The following is a 9,739-nucleotide window of genomic DNA, read 5'->3' as shown; positions in this document are numbered from 1 at the left end:
GTGGAATATGTCTCTCTCATGTTCTAGAACGACTGAGGTAGCAGCGGCCATGAAGTGACAGTCTCATATACCTTGGGTTTGCCATTAATGAACTGTGTGGTTTTAGGTGAGTCACTTACTCTTTCCAGGCCTAAAAGGTTTAATTAGATAATCTTCCCTGTTCCCTTCCAGTTCTAAGAATTTGTGAGCCTTTAGAAAAAGACATTGGGATTGACATATATACACTAATATGTATAGAATAGACATCTGATAAGAACCAGCTGTATAAAAATAAATAAATAAAATTAAATTAAAAAAGAAAAAGAAATGAAAAAGACATTGGGTCCCGGTATTAAGGGGATTTTTTACATTTCAGTGCTGGAAATTACACTTCCCTGTTCCCCAAGGAGTAAAAGAAACATAGTTTGTGTTAGTATTGCAGCTACTTTGATTTTTTTTGTTATTTTTTACAAAGTAAATATTTTAGACACTTCTGATTATGCTAGAGTCAGGGCTAAAGCAGCTCTCTTAACTCATTATCTGGTGTTTGTCGCTTATAGGAGTTACTGGCCCTTTAAAAACAAAAGAACAGGGCAAGAGGGCGCGGCCGAGGGACTCAGGTGCCAGCTAATTCGGCTTCTTCCGGAAATGTCACCCCAAGGCCAGTCGTATGGCATCCTGGGAAATGCAGTTTCTCTTGGGGCCGCTCTCCCTTAGTAACTCCTTGCTTTTGAGCATGAGACGGACTACAACCCCCAGAGGACCAAGTGGTAGCAGCGGGGCCCTGTACACTTGCCGCGGCTGGGCGGCTAGTTCAAGTTGCTATAGCTGCGAGTCTGGGGAGAGCAGAGTCGTTTGCGTCGCTGTGTCCAGTCAGTTACACCTTCTGGGTCACTGGTGGCCTCGGGAGCCGGGTGGGGCCTCGGCAATGATCCGGCATTAAGGACCTGGGGTCCTCTTCTGTCTCAGGTACCTGCGCCCAACCGTCCCCTCGCTCTTTCTTTACCACTTCCCTATCCTATCGTAGACATTTTAGGTCTCGCTTCCCCTCGTCCCAGGGGTGGGGACGCCAAAGCCGCCCGGATATCTGGGGTAGGGCCGTGAATGGGTGGTGTATGTGCTAAACTTGGGGGAGACGGCGTGCCTGGCACCCCGACGCCCCCCTCCCTCGGCGTGGATGTCCACAGTCAGGGCCTGGTCAAGTTATGCAGGGAGTTTGAACTTCGTTGTTCTCTTTTTGAGAGCAGCTTGTCCTGCCACTAGCAGCCGTGAAGCTTGAGCTGTCAAGGAGTTTGGCCTCATTTTGGCGTGTACTTGCCTGGCCTGGGATATAATTGGACGTTTTGTACACGTTTTAGAGTCACAAAAATTTGCTACTCTTGGGAACGCTGTATCAATGACTTGTCTGTCCTGTGCCAACATGGGAGTTGCCCCAGTGTCAGCTGTTTAACAACCCCTTATTTGAGTTATTTCGTAGAAACACCTGACATTGAATTCCAGCTGCATCCTTTGTCGGTTTGATGGAGCTCAGTCACTGCCACGGACATCTTGTAAAACCGCTTTGTAGCCTGTGCCAAATATTACGTAGAGTATCTGTCTAACACAGGGCCTGGGCCATTGGGAGTGCTCAGTATTTGTTATTTATTTTTATTAACTCTACAGAGCTGCGCTAATAGAAACATAGTGTGAGCCACACTGCAAGGTGAAATTTTCTAGTACTCACACACACTAAACAAGTAAAAAGGAGCTGGTGAAATTTCTTTAAATAATTGGTTTGGCACAGTAGATCCAAAATGTTTTCATTTCCACCTGTAGTCAGTATGAAACTTGAGATATTTTACATCCTAAAAAACTTAAGAAAATGGTGCCAAGTACTGCATCTAGTTTACATTTATAGCACATTAGCCACATATGGCTAGTGACTATTTTTTTGAACAGCACAGATAGAAGATTAAAATTTTGGTAGTTTCATGTTGGCACAGAGAAATTTGGGGGTGTCTATGACTCACAGAATGGAGGTAGTAGCTGCTTTGTTAAAAGAGTTAAGCATGCATCATACCTGTGTCCTCTCTGCCATTGCATGACCTCTGGGTCAACTTGAACTCTCTCTTGACTGTATGTTTTGATTAAGAGAATACCTTTTTTCTTGGAGTGGTTGATAGATGTATTCCCAGATCTATTTTTTCTGTGGACAACCAGCAGTTCTGTGGATAATTTTCAGTGGATTCTTACAGACTACTTTGAAAGGCGTCACAGAGACCTGAGAACATTTCTGTCCACAGCTCTTAAAACCAAAGGCATTTTACTTTTTACGTATTTAATTACAATACTAAATGTAGGAAGAGCTGGGCAGTTTATAAAATATTTCCTTTAGGAGTGCTAGCATGTAGTTCATTTACTGGCTTGGAAATACAGTCGGGCCATTAACTTCAGAAGTAACATGTTAATTTCATTACCTGCCTTAGTTTACCCACTGAGAGACATGCTTAGGGATAGTACTTTTGGCTAGACTTGGGCTACAGTTCACGCTGCGACATGCTCTAGCCAGCCCAAGGCATGACCAGGTATGGGCGGAAGTCACCAGTGAGGAGTATGCTGGCTGGGCATTTGGGTGTGAAGAATTCCTGTGACTTCAGTGGGGCTTTTGCATGATCCAAGGAACATTTTCTCTGTTCTCTGACTTGATGTGATATATTCTCTGCTATGTACACAAACTGTACATAGGGTGAGCTTATTTTTATCTTTAATTGTTTAAAAAATTAAGGTTGTGGGTATGTTTTACTCCTTGTTTCATTTATCTATAGGTGGTTTGGGGAAAGTGTAGGGGCAAAACCAAGATCATCCATGTGACTAGGCCTTTTGCCCTGAACCTCATGAAGAAATGATAGGAGGCAGACATACGTGCCTAAGAAGAGCACTGAGCTCAGAGGACAGCAACACAGAGTTTTGGGGGTGTGCTTTGTAAGTATGCTTCCTCCCTGAGTTTCTGAGATAACATATTTTTGCATATTTATAGTGGAAAAGAATATGGCACCAAATAGGCTTTTAAGGAGCTAGAAACCCCTTTCTAACATGCAGTATCAAAATTAAATAGGATGGTTGTGCATGCAGTATTACAAAAATTCAGGGGAACAAACTAGATACCTTAATAAAAGCAATAATAATGCACCTGCTTCTATTAGACAAGTATTTGAGAACCTATTTTGTCTCAGGCCCTGTATTAGGCACCTTTTACATGTTGTATATAATACATTTATTATCCTTCTGTTCATTTTAGAAATGGGGCAGTTGAGGCTCAGATAGGTTATTTGATTTGCTTGGATTCTGCAGGCAAAAGAGTGGTCTTCTGACTCTAAATCCCAGTCCTGCCCACTACACAGAGGCCACATTGTGATCTCTGACTGCCCTCTAATAGGGTTTGATTTGAGGTTAGTATTTTTATATTGTGTACCATATAAGCCACGTTTCTTGTTGTTCACCTCTTTAAATATTCAAAGGCTTCTATGATTGTTCTTAGTTTTTTTCAAGATATCAATATAATGGTCTTTATGTTATTATTGAGGTAAGAGGTAATTGTATCTGTGATTTCTATAAGTGTATGTATGCAACATAAATTGTCATTGATAATCAAGAGGATAGCGTTAACTCAGGTTTTGCATCATAGATTTAAAATTCTGGAAACTTTAGCATTTTCACGTTGCATTTAGATAAAGCGCACTTAAACATGTAGGGAAGACCGATTGGGGTCTTTTAATAACACTTTGTCTAAGATAAATGTGTAAAAGGTTCTTAGAATTAAAGAATATTACAGCCGGAGGGGCCTTTTAGGATAATTTAGTCCAGAAATTTTCAACTGCAGTCTTGGCACATTTGGGAGTGATATAAAAATAACCTAGAGTAGATTCACTGTAATCCATGTAATAATGTCACTGGGTTGATTCTAATATGAAATGTTTCAATATATCCATACTATTGTGTTTTTCTTTCTTGTAATAATGTACATATAAAATTTTACCTTGTCTCTTTTAACTGCTACATAGTATCCCAAATGACTAGATACATTTAATGTATCCCTTATCAGTGGATTCGTGGTTTTTTTTTTTATTTTTTTTTACTACTATAAATAATTCTGCAATGAAGCCCTTTTACCTACATCTACATCTAAGGGTATACATACATCTTATACATACATCTCCTTTTGTTTTCTTAGGGAAATAGTTATAGAAGTAGAATCTCTGGGTCAAAACATGTGCATATTACTTATTTTTACTTGCCAGATTGTTCTCTAGAAAAGCTATCCTAGTTAATATTCTTACAGCAAGGTGTGCCTTGGTGGTGAGAACTTTTTTTCACAGGTACAAAACAGATAAAAAGGAATATCATTACTTTAATTTGCAATTCTTTAATTAGCAAAATAGAATATATTACACATATTCTGTTAATTGCCTGTTTATCCTGTGCACCTTTTACTACTGGAATGTTCTTTTTTCTATTTTTTTAAAGAGATGATGAATTCTTTGGTTTTCATATAATCCAAATATTTTTCTGAGTTTTTACTTTAGTTCTTTAACCTTGTTTTTGGTGTCTTATTAATAATTATGAATGATCCTAAGAGGCTTATCAGGTCTTTATCAGATATTTAGCACCTCCCTGAAATTCATATAACCCTTGATGTATATCTGTACAATACTGGTACTTGGATTGTTTGGGAGATGGGAGTGTTTGTGGTTACATGAATCCATTTAGCTGATGAACATTTAAAATCTACTTTATGCACAGTGTTTGCCATGAAACAGGTGCTCATGAATGAATGACCTCATAGATGAATGAATAGGTGAATTAAGGCTAAGCCTGAACTAGGCTTTTAGTGAAGACAGACTTCTTGGAAGAAGTGAACTCTGATTATTTTAAAAAAGAGGGACTTCCCTGGTGGCGCAGTGGTTAGGAATCAGCCTGTCAATGCAGGGGACACAGGTTCGAGGCCTAGTCCGGGAAGATCCCGCATGCCGTGGAGCAACTAAGTCCGTGCGCCACAACTACTGAGCCTGCGTTCTAGAGCCCGCCAGCCAAAATGACTGAGCCCGCGTGCTGCAAATACTGAAGCCCACGTGCCTAGAGCCCGTGCTCCACCACCGCAATGAGAAGGCTGCGCACTGCAAGGAAGAGTAGCCCCCACTCGCTGCAACTAGAGTAAGCCCACGCGTAGCAACAAAGACCCAATGCAGCCGAAAATAAATAAATAAATTTATATAAAAAAAGTTAAATTAAAAAAAGAAGAGATAATTTTATAGATTGTAGGAAGAAGGAAAAAGCTCGATGGTGGGAGAGTGAAGGCTTTAAAATGGCAAAAATGGGTTAGCTTATGAGTGGCAGTTGGTACATTAAAACAGTACTGAGAATAGACACAGATAGTAAAGAGCCTAGGTAATTTGGAGTGTGTAGAGCTTTATAGTACCAATAAATAATAATTGAGGAATGTAGGTAGCTGCAAATAGCAATGAGAAAGTGATTTGCAATAATTCAAGCAAACCTAGATTTGATTCAGTTATAAGTTTTAACACATTCAAATGAATTTGAAATGATTATCCTTGTTTACTCTAAAGACATATCAAGTATTCATATTTATACTATTTTGCAGTTCAATCCATATTGTCTGAGGACTTAAGATAATTAATCTAGGCTATTTACTGCAAAAATTATTTCATCCAACAATTATTTAATTAGAATCACCAATTGCAAAGTCCTGTACTTTGAAATTTGTCTCTGGATTGATCAGACAGTGTAATAAGGAGAAGTTAATTGTAAATTCATTAAAAAATATTCCAGCTACACACCAGGCGCTATGCTCGGTGTTGAAATACAGCCATGAACAAAGTAAATGGAGTCTATGATGAGATTTAGAGACTAGAAGGGAGATAGACATGTAAACAGCCAGTTAGCTATGTCTGGGCTGTGAGGAGTTGGTGTCCAAGGTGGGCTCTTGCCCCAGGGTTAAGGTGGGGGCAGTGAAGAAGGCTTTCTAGGGGAAGTTTCTTCTGAACTGAGACTTGAAGGACAAGTAAGAGTTAGCCAAAGGAAAAGGAGTGAAAAGAATGTTCTAGGTGGTGAATCCAGCATAGGTATAATGGTGAGATGAGCATAACATATTTGAGAAATTGAAAAAGATTCTGTGGCAGGAATAATGACATATTATGGACATGTTTAATTATTGTCTTGCTATAAGTATGGAACTATAAGTATGCAGACAGAGAAAAGATCACTTCTGGCTGGAGATGGAAGGCTTCGCTGAGATTGTATTATTTAGATGGGTGGAATTTATATAGGTGGCAATGGTCGACAGCAGACGGCATTTCAGTCAGACCTAATGACATTAGTGAGGCATGGAAGTGGTAGGAGAATAGCTGGTGTAATAGCTAAATGTAGGCCTTATATTTTCTATGGTTCTTTTGTTAAGAGGAGGGTGGCTTGATTAGGGTCTTGAATTCCTGATTCAAGAACCTAGACTCAATCACATGGGCAGTGGAGTGTCAGTGAAGGTTGGAATGGATAGAAAAAGACTCAGAGAAACCATTATAGTGGCTAGTAATGAGTTAAGAAAAGTCCTGAATTATGAATGGTGCCGGTGGTAATGAGAAGGGATACATACATGGTTAGGAATCTGGGCCTTGAAGAAAGGCTCACGACTTGGCTCTGCTGTTGGAAGCTGTGTAACCTTGGGTACCTTACCTAGCTTCTTTAAGCCTCTTATCTACATATCATTGATGACAATGGTACTTACTTTGTAGGCTTATTGTCATAGAGCAAGCTGTGATGTTAGAGCATTAGCTATTCATTATTATTTCAACTTTTGTTTTTTGAAAGTTTTTGAAATTGAGGTTCTTAACTGGAGTTTACATCCATGTACTTGCAGTAATTCAGTGTTTCAATGTAACTGGTTTTATATGATATTGAGCTGTATTTTATTATAGTTGGATTCCTTTCTAATTCTATATCTTTAAAATTTTTATGTATACATTTAAAAATATTAAAGGAAACAATTCATGGTACAAAGAATTCCAATCACCTTTTAAAAAAATTAGAAGTTTTTATTATATGTTGGAAAGAAGATACACATCATTCTTTTTACCCACTTTAAAAATTAAGAATAAAAAATACCAAACTCTTGAGTAAGCATATTTCTAAGTACAGTAAAAAAGTGTTCCAGTTCATTATTATAGAAGAGTTAAAGGGAGATCTAAAGATATAAAGTAAAAGAAGAGTGGGGGAAGAAAGAAATATGGGGATTGAGAAAGAGTAGAGGAAAAATATTAATAATACTTTTTTTTTTAAGTTTAAGGCTTTAGGATATGATTTCTGGAAAAAAAAAAAGGGAATGCTTTTCGGATTGAAAGAGGTTGTAAATATTCCTAATACGAGACAAGATTATTTAAAACTCATCTTAAAATAGCTGTAGAAAATTGGATGTATAACAGATTTACATAGTTAATACTTTATTGTCTTATACTGTATTCATTATATAAACCTTTAGTTCTGAGTAAATGGGTACATATGGAATAGTTTGGCCTTAAATGCACGGGTTGTGTGTGTATAGTTGGGGGAATGGATCGTAAGAAATATGGTAGGGAAGGACAAAAAAAACCCCAGACATTTCAGTATTTGGACAATGTATTTGGAATTTACACAGTTCTTTTGCATCTAAGAATGCTGTGGAAAAGGCACTGGCTTAGAGGCACAAGATCTAGGTTCCAGTTCTGTTATTGTAACTTTTTATCAAAGCAATCATGGATAAGTATTTTACTCAAAACTTTGTTTTCCTTTAGCAACAAAAGTAAAGGGTTGTAATTATACCAACTTTATAGGATTCAAGTGGAGATCAAAAGAGAAAATGCTAATGAAAATTCTTTGTAAGCTATAAAGCAATATGCAAATTTAAGGTATAAATAGCAATAAGAAATATTTCCCTTTCTTAAAATTTTTAATGTTGTTTTGTTCACTAGGAAAGTCAAGAGGAGTTTCTGTTTCTACTTGAAAAACTAATAGGAAGAAAACAAATAAGCTTTATAATACACTTAAGAAATAACATGTTTCTTTTGAAAACCTTAATGTTACAGGGAACAAATAAATAGCCCCAACTGATATTTATGATTACTTTCTCAAAAATTGGTGGCCTGTCACTTGTTATATCAATTGTTAATGCTTATTTTGTGCATCCTGATATGAACCTGTCCTTTTTTGCTTCTACGGTTAGAAGAGGCTGAAACCAACCTGTTTTCTCAAGGAGAGCAGGCTCCAGAGGAAACGTCAGGAAATTAACCATCTTCTGAACCAAATCAAATGACTTACTAGTAACCTATATATATCAGTTGGCCTTTACTGCATAATAAATAAAACCTTGCCGGTATACAACAGTACACTTTGTCTGCTTATCTTGGCTAGACTTGTTTGTTTGAGCTCATCTGTCTGGTCTGCTGATCCAAGCTGGAAGCCACTGGGGCAACCATGTTTCCCACACCTTCCGGTGGGATAGCGTGGGCATGTCCTCATGGTGATGGAAGAGTTGTGGGGGAGTAGGTTCCAGTGCGTAATCCCATTTCAAGCATCTGCTTGTGCCATGTCAGCGAAAATCCCATTGGCCAAAGTAGGTCAGATAGCTGAGCTCAGAGACAGGGGGTAACTCTACCTATGGTAGGAGGGCAGTGCATCTTGGGAGGGGTGAAGAATTGGAGCCAGATTATGCAAGGTACAGCACTGTGTTCTGCATTTAATTTCTTCTATATAAAATAGTGTGAAAACATTCTCAGTAGTTTGCTGAAAATCAAGTCCTTATGCTCAATGCTTGTATCTTGTTCTGGTTTTACAGTGTATAGGCATGGCTAATATCGAAGCTGTATTACTCAATTTCCCTTCTGGTCTGTAGAGGAAAGCATTATCTTTCGAGCATTTAACCTTGATTAATTCTTCACAGTTGAATTGCTCATTTTTAACTGGAGAATGAGGCTGATAAACTTCCTTTGTCTTGGTTCTTTATCCAAAATAGGGCTGCAAACTCAACGGCTAATTGGGTAACACACTGCTGAAGCAGGCCCAGTGGGACTGCAAAGGGCAAAGGGCAAGAGGAAGGTACATGACTAACTCCAGGGCAGCCACTATTTACATCTGTGTTGCCATGGGAAAATTCATCCCCAGTGTTGCCAGATCTTTGGATTTTTCAAGAGAAACTGGAGATTAGATTTTTTATGTGAAGTCTCTTTGTTTTCAAATTAAGGTTTTAAGGTAACACAATGACTGTTATTTTAAAATACATATTGGTTGGCTGGATTTGGTCTATAGTTCTCCACTTTTCATCCTGTGATTTAAACAGAATGGTGTTAGAAACTCGGGGATCCTAGCTCTGTGTTTGCCCAGGCTGATCTCTTGCCCAATCTGGAACAGTTTGGACAATTATTAGGGGTTGGCTGCACCCCTAGAGGGCTGCATTATTGTCTGCTGTTTTGGGAATAGTGTAGTTTGTATTTATTTTTTATCTGTCAGCAAATAGAGTACAATTCTAGGGCTTAACTACAAGTAAGAAATCCATCTTCTGTTTGTTAGCATCCATTTCTCTCTGTTTTTTTTTTTTCTCTTGGGTTTTTGTTTATTGTTTTTTATCTTGACATGTTTTAATTTAATTTTTTAAACTGCCTCATTTATTTTAGAAGTATGTGTAGGTGTAAGAGTCTAAAATATCTGTGAGACAGGGAAGGAGTTGTTAAGTAACTTT

At 38.2% G+C, this 9,739-nt stretch overlaps 1 protein-coding gene across 3 annotated transcripts in view; it reads left to right on the top strand.

The window, feature by feature from the left end:
- The first annotated feature begins 786 nt into the window (after positions 1 to 786).
- The window catches only part of CEP128 (centrosomal protein 128), a 442,632-nt gene continuing 433,679 nt past the window's right edge, over positions 787 to 9,739 (top strand). For 2 of the 3 annotated variants that reach the window (XM_082619711.1, XM_082619713.1), the window contains exons 1-2: positions 787 to 948; positions 2,784 to 2,940. The gene's annotated coding sequence lies outside the window, so the exon portion shown is untranslated. The remainder of the gene's footprint in view (positions 949 to 2,783; positions 2,941 to 9,739) is intronic. The other variant, XM_082619712.1, reaches the window with a different exon arrangement.

Source organism: Mesoplodon mirus (assembly GCF_964341445.2).
Source record: "Mesoplodon mirus genome assembly, chromosome: 4".
NCBI lineage: Eukaryota > Metazoa > Chordata > Mammalia > Artiodactyla > Ziphiidae > Mesoplodon > Mesoplodon mirus.
This window is presented reverse-complemented; position numbering and strand designations above follow the sequence as displayed.